At 34.7% G+C, this 7,112-nt stretch overlaps 2 pseudogenes; one reads left to right on the plus strand and one right to left on the minus strand.

Annotated features, from left to right (window-relative positions):
• Window positions 1–309: 309 nt before the first annotated feature.
• Window positions 310–1,724, minus strand: LOC114739758 (short-chain dehydrogenase reductase 3b-like; annotated as a pseudogene).
• A 2,833-nt stretch (window positions 1,725–4,557) lies between these two features.
• On the plus strand, window positions 4,558–6,473 carry LOC114739759 (L-type lectin-domain containing receptor kinase IX.1-like; annotated as a pseudogene).
• Window positions 6,474–7,112: the final 639 nt, after the last annotated feature.

Below are 7,112 nucleotides of genomic sequence, written 5' to 3' on the forward strand. Positions count from 1 at the left end.
TATAAATCTCTTTTGCATATGTAGCTCCTTTTTCTATATATAGTGACAATGAAGACCAAACACAACAACTTTAGCAGAATAGCAGAAAGGGTCATTTTCTTACATTGTGACAAATCAAAGTTTGAATAGAAAACTATCTTCATTTAGGGCTCAACAGTATTTCGAATAGGATCTTCCAATAAGAGAATAGCTATATGTAGCCAAAAAAAAAAAAAACACGAAGAAGCTGGGATTACTCACACAAGATATTATTCTTGGCTCTATATAATTATGCTTCTCAACGAACCATTTGCTAAATAAATGCATTAATTAATCTTTTGAGAAAAGATTTTTAACCACAGAGATGCCGCCATCAATCACCAAGTTGTGCCCATTGATATAAAGAGATTCATCAGAAGCAAGAAACAAAACCGCCTCTGCAATATGCTTCCCCTTCAACACAACCCCTTTAAGATTAGCCTTCGAAGACATGGCTTCTTCAACTTCATGAGGCTTCATATTAAACAGCGAACAGACCAGCGGGATCGCTACGCCTGCCGGCGACATGCAGTTCCCGAATCCCATGCGCACCGAGTTCGCTGCACACTGACTTTACCAGTCCAAGGAGAGCATGCTTGGATGTCGTGTAAGGATGAGGACCAGATCCTCCAATGGAAGCAGCCAAGCTCGTAGTGCATATGATTGATCCTCGTATGTTGTTTTGGACCATAGTACGAGCAGCGTGCTTGATCGTTGCGGCCATGCCTCGGACGTTAACAGCCATGGTGGCGTCGAATTCGTGGAGGTCGAGGTCGAGGATGCCGGAGAAGGGACCTAGTATGTCTAGGGTTCCATGTTTGTGGAGAGTGAAGTTCAGTGTTTCTTCAACCTGGGATTCGTCTGTTACGTCACAGTGATGGTAAGTGATTGAGTTTGAGGGTATGGAAGCCGCGAGTTGATGGCCGAGTTGGTCTTGAATATCTGCTGCTACAACGAAGGCTCCATGTTCTGCGAATAGTCTCACTGTTGCTTCGCCTATTCCACTTGCTGCTCCTGTCACAAGAGCCACTTTGCCCTCTAGCCTGCACAATCTCAAAGAAAGACCAGATTGAAATCACAAATCCGTCAGATTCTTACGTCTTTTATGATGGGGCATTAATTAAATTTTGCATTAATTACAACGTGATTTTAGACTTTAAATCATGGCTATCATTGGGGGTTTAGGGCCTTTAAATATGTTTCCCTCTGATGTTCTCTAATGTGCTTCGTAATATTCCAAGTTTCTAATTTTCTTTTTATTTTTTTTTCTGATCATTAGATTTTATATAAAATGAATGCATTTTGATATTTTATGGATATAAAATGTTGTAAATTTGATTCTTTTTTTTTATAACAATTCTTCAAAAAAAAAAAAACTGCACAATTTTAGAATTTTTTTTTCTTTGAAATTTTTTTAACAATTTCAATAATACACAATTTTGTGCTCATAAGATATCAAATTGATGCTACTCATTTGATATAAAATCTAACGACCAGGAGAAAAAGACGGGAAAAAAAAAAAGAAATTTGGGAAGTTGAGAAATTAATTACAAAGAATGATGGAGGAGTCACATTTTCAGCCCCTAACTGTTTTCCAAATGATCACTAAGGTGATGAAATCCTAACTGATTTTGATACATACACACACACAGAAGAAGAAGATCGAAAATGTGATTAAATGAAAGGATTTACCTCCCCTTTGGCATCAGCAGTGCGGTGTCTGCGTTTCCTTGAGTGGTCATCATGAGGTTTCAAATGAATTAACCTGCAAATACAGCTCTTGGATATGGCGTTTATGTTGGTTGGTTCTCCAAATTATGAGAGGATATAAGCTAATGTTTATATTGTCGAAAGGATGCTTCTGAGGACTGCCCCTTTGGCCTTTTCTCTCCAAAAGCTTAGTGCCATTACCAATATATTAATCAAAGGCTCGATGATTCCCAAGAAAATCAACTAATTCTCCCTAATGGAGAAAGTTTTTCTTGTTCACATTAATAGGTTATTGTCTGTCCTTCATTTATTATTATTGTTATGTACTTTGCACTTTTATAACAAAATATATATTAAATAGGGGTAAAGTTGGAAAGATATTAAATTTTATGAAGGGTTAATGAGGTTTAAAATTTTATTTTTTTTGATGAAACATGTGACTTACAAGTAGGATCAAATGCATGCATATACTTCCTTTGGTACTTATTATAAGAATTCACTAACTAAATAATTCACACATGCTAATAAAATAGTTAAAAACATTAATTTGTTATAAAATTTAAGTGATTTCCAATATTACCTAACTACTCTAAATTCTAGCATCATATTAATTTTCATTCTCTTTCCAACCTCAGCACATTAATTGTATTGATTTACTGTTCTCATTTAACAAAAATAGATATATTGATGCATTGATTATATTTGAAGTCCGGACTTGGTCAAGCAAAACCTAGAAATTAACGTAGCATTGTATGCCTGATTAATGCGGATGGAATTATGAAGTCAGTCAATGAGTTAATCATAGCAATTTTGACATTTTGTATAACATTATATCATATATGAGTTTATAAGTTAAATTAAGTTGAGGAAAAATAACAAATATGAAGAAGCAAAGTAGATCGGTGTTTTATATTTAAAACTAAATTTAATCTTCCAATTAGCTCACATATTAGAGGCAAAAGGGAGTAATTCTCTATGTGAAAAAAAAAATCTTTTTAATCTCACAAATTTATTACATAACTCACAATGCAAATTTTTAGAATTTTTATATTATATACAAACACTACGAATACAAAAGTACAATTTGAGAAACATTAAACACAAAAGTGATTAATTTTCCACAGAATGTTTAGGTGAATCTAAAGACATCATAGTACTCCCTCCGTTCCTTATTATAAGAGACAAATAACCAAATTACGTTGATAAAAAAACAGTTAAAGTTAGTTGAGGACAATTAATGTGTAAAAAGTATAATATTTTTTCCAACAATGCCCCCATTAATAAGGAGAGAGAGTATGAGAGAGAATAATTAAATTATTAAAAGAAAGAGAAGTGGGAGGGAGAGAGAGTATGAGTTGGACACAAAATAAATAGGGGTAAAATAGGAAATCAATACAAAAAAATAGAGACAACTTTTAAGTGTCTCTTATATATAGAAACATGCTATAAACATCAAATGTCTCTTATAATAAGGAACAGAGGGAGTACATGAATTGACGTGGGACATTGAAAATCAACTTGATTTTAAAGGGTTGACTTAAGGCTTTTTGGATTACATAGTACTACATCCGGTATTTAATATAAGAGCTAGTTTGAATTTTATTTTGATCTTAAATAAAATACTCCAATCTACTTTATCTCTTACATTTACCTATTTTTTTCCCTAAAATAGTTTTTATAGTAATGGTAGTTCTAAATAATACACTTGATTGACAAGAATATTTTAGGAAAGATAACACCTATTTATTACAAATAACTAAACTAATTTTTTTTAATTTACTCAAATTAGTTAACTAGCTCTTATATTAAGTATTGGAGGTAATATCATATTAACTTATTGGTTACCTTGTGTGTAGGGTGGCTTCCATCAAATTGGGAGATTTGAGGTAGAAGAAAGGAAAAGGAACATTAAGCCGGCACAATTATTGCATGTTGCAGCAAAAGAATGAAATATTATTTACCTAAAATTATTTTAATTTGTTTCTTCCGTTACTTATCAACAAAGTATTTTCATAATAATAGATTTAATCACTTTAGATTGTAGATCATGAATTCATTCAAAAAGGCGACATTATGGAAAATATCTAGCTGTTGTATAAAAGGATACAGCTAAAAAAGAAAACAAAAATAAAAATGAAAAAGGGAAAAAGCCTTCGGGAACCAAAAAACGGGGAAGTTTAAATTTGGTAAAGACAACCACAAAAGTCCAAAGTCTGGTTAACAAAATGCTTAATGAAAAATTAACAGATAAGATAATCAAAATTATTATCAAACAAGGAGAGAACAAGTAGGATAATATTCAATAAGAAGTCGACCCATAAGGCGGCTGGCACCTTCAAGAATAGGCCAGACTAGTACATGGAAACAGATCTTATTGAAGATAAACCCCCTGTGATTTGTTGTTTACAACAACGCTGGGCTATGAAGGATCTCCCAAGATAGAAAGAAACTCAAATGGCATTCAAAAGTAAAGAAAGAAACAGTACGTGTCAAACCAAATCCAAAACTTCGAATGAAACGATGTGCCTTCGGAAGCAACTTCAATTGTAGAGTCGTTCATCGGGAATTCACAGACTAACAAAAACAATGTAAGTTCGTTTGTATGATAGAATCTTTTGGGTGAACCAATGGGAGTTGGATATAGTAAAAGAAGCTAACATCTCATAACGTGGTGAATTATGATTCGAGTCCTCACAGAGAGATATGCTCACATTTAGTAGCTAATAGTGCCTTGAACATGCTTCTAATAAGATGATACTCTTGTTTAATAAAAATAAAATTAAAAAAAAAAGAATCCTTTTAGGCTTCAGCTCAAAACTTTTCCGAAATATGGCTGCTGGGCTGATTCTTGCTCTCCTCTTTTACACAATAAGAGCCATTTTCTTGCCCCTTGCAATCCCTCCTCCAGTTACTGCGCATGCATTATCATTTGATTACCATGGCTTTAAGAAAGGAGTTGTGAAACTGAATGGAGAAGCTTATGTTGAAGATTCTAAAATCAAAATCGGTGTGGATTCTGTAAACAAAGGCTTCCAAGGTTACAGCACAACAGGAATCACAAGTTTCCAACGGTTACATCTCTGGAATAACACCTCATGAAACATCACTAGTTTCACCACCAAATTCTCCTTCATATTGTATAGAGAATCTCTTAGTCAACCTGGAGATGGTATATATGGCTTTCTTCTTAGCAAACCCAAATTTCCCGGTTTCAAAGGAAATCAAAGAACCAGGTGGTCTTGGTCTTGTGGATGGTGACCAAGTATTGAACTCAGCTAAACATTTTTTTATGGCAGTGGAGTTTGACATTTACAAAAACTCAGGGGACCCCAATTATGCACATATGGGTATGAATTTAAGCTCAGTGAACTCTAACAATCTTGCACATTGGTTATGTAGAGATTACCATGACTGTATTATTGAGTATAAATCAGCTACTCTCCGTTTAGGTGTTTGTTGTGCACAGCGTGATAATCGTTATGCCCTACAACACAGTATATTTCTCATAAAGTTAATCTAAGAAACTTCTTACCATAGTCGGTTATTGTTGGCTTTTCAGCTGCAACTGAAGATGCGTTACAGAACCTTAACTTGAGGTCTTGGTCATTTCATTCAAGTTTTGATCATCGTAGAAATATACCAGCAATAACGCCAAATACAACAACCAGCCCTAAACTGGCAAGGAAATATCTGGAAGTTGGTTTATGTATGGCTGTGAGTTCCTTAGGATTGATTTATATCTTGCTTAGGAAGTGTCGAAAAACTGGAGAAAAGGAATAGTTATTGACCATAAAAAGACAAGGGAATGAAGAAGACTTAATTTGTGATCTGAACATGAATGATGAATTCCAAAAGTGCAGTGGCCCTAAGAAGTTTTGCCATGATGAGTTGGTAACTGCAACAAATAACTTCTCAGAAGAAAACAAGCTTGGGACAAGTAACTTCTCAGAAGAAAACAAGCGTGGGAATGGTGGTTCTGGTGGAGTTTACAAAGGTTTCTTGCGATAACTTCTCAGCAGATCATTGGCCAACTAAGGCATAGGAATCTGGTACAACTCTTCGGTTGGTGCCACAAGAGGGGAGATTTCCTGCTTATATATGAATATATGCCGAATGGTAGCTTAGATTCACATTTATATCATGGAAAGAGGTTATTGACATGGCAAGTGAGGTATAAGATCACTCCAGATTTGGCTTCAGCATTATTATACCTGCATGAAGAATGTGCGCTTCACAGAGACATTAAAACAAGTAACATCACGTTAGACTTAGGCTTCAATGCTAAGCTGGGTGATTTTGGCTTAGCCACGCTAATAGAACATGAGAACATGTCACAAACCACATTTATAGCTGGGACCCGGGGCTATATTGCCCCTGAATATTTCACTAGAGGCAAGGCTGGTAAGGAAAATGATGTTTACAGTTTTAGAGTTGTTGCGTTAGAGATTGCTAGAGGAAGAAAACCCATTGACCTAAATGATGAGAATGAAACAACAGTTGTGGAGTGGGCTTAGGAGCTCTACGGAATGGGAAAGTTCATTGAAGTAGCAGACCCAAAATTACGTGGAGCGTTTGGTGAGCAGCAAATGCAACAATTAGTCATTCTAGGCATTTGGTGTGCTCATCCAGATTCCTCGTCCAGGCCTTCTATTAGGCAAGTGATTCAGGTGCTGAATTTTGAAGCATCTTTACCTAATCTTCCAAAGAAGATGCCTGTGCTGACATATCAACCTCCAACATTTTAATTTCATTTGGTTTTCTTTTGTTTTTTTTTTTTTGGTTTAATATTCTAATGTGGATATGCTTTAGGAACACTAACGTTGTAGTGAACAAGAAACCTTGTTGTATATTTATAGTTGTGCATTAGTTGTAAAATCATATTTTGCAGTTTGGTAGCATGTGTTATGAGCTGGTAGATTCTAAAATCTTGCAATCACCATATGAGTAGTGTCATAAAAAGACAAAAAATAGAAGGGAGAATTATAATGAGATCCCAATAAAGGAATATAATTACTAAAAAATCTCAATAACAACCTAAGCAACCTGTAATGACAAGTTTCAGAGTAGAAAATAACAACTTCTAGGACTTGTTTTGTAATTATTTTTCTTTCTTGGAAGTAATTCTCCCTAAATAGAATAGTCTATATTCCAGAATTTTGAGGAGAAACGTAGAATCAGAAGAATAAAAGGTAGTAGATGAAAAGGATTTTAGGGGCATGAACAAGCAAGGCAAGAAAAAAAAAATGTAGCAAAAACAGTTGTCCATAATAAAGTGGATAAAAGAGAGTATGACAAATAATTCCTTCTTATTAAACCAGCAGCACCAAGAAAAGCCCAGCAGATAGACAATGAAACAAAGTAAAGAACCACACAACTTGAGGATA

Source organism: Neltuma alba, unplaced genomic scaffold (assembly GCF_004799145.2).
Source record: "Neltuma alba isolate B1F8T4 unplaced genomic scaffold, ASM479914v2 tig00002907_pilon, whole genome shotgun sequence".
NCBI lineage: Eukaryota > Viridiplantae > Streptophyta > Magnoliopsida > Fabales > Fabaceae > Neltuma > Neltuma alba.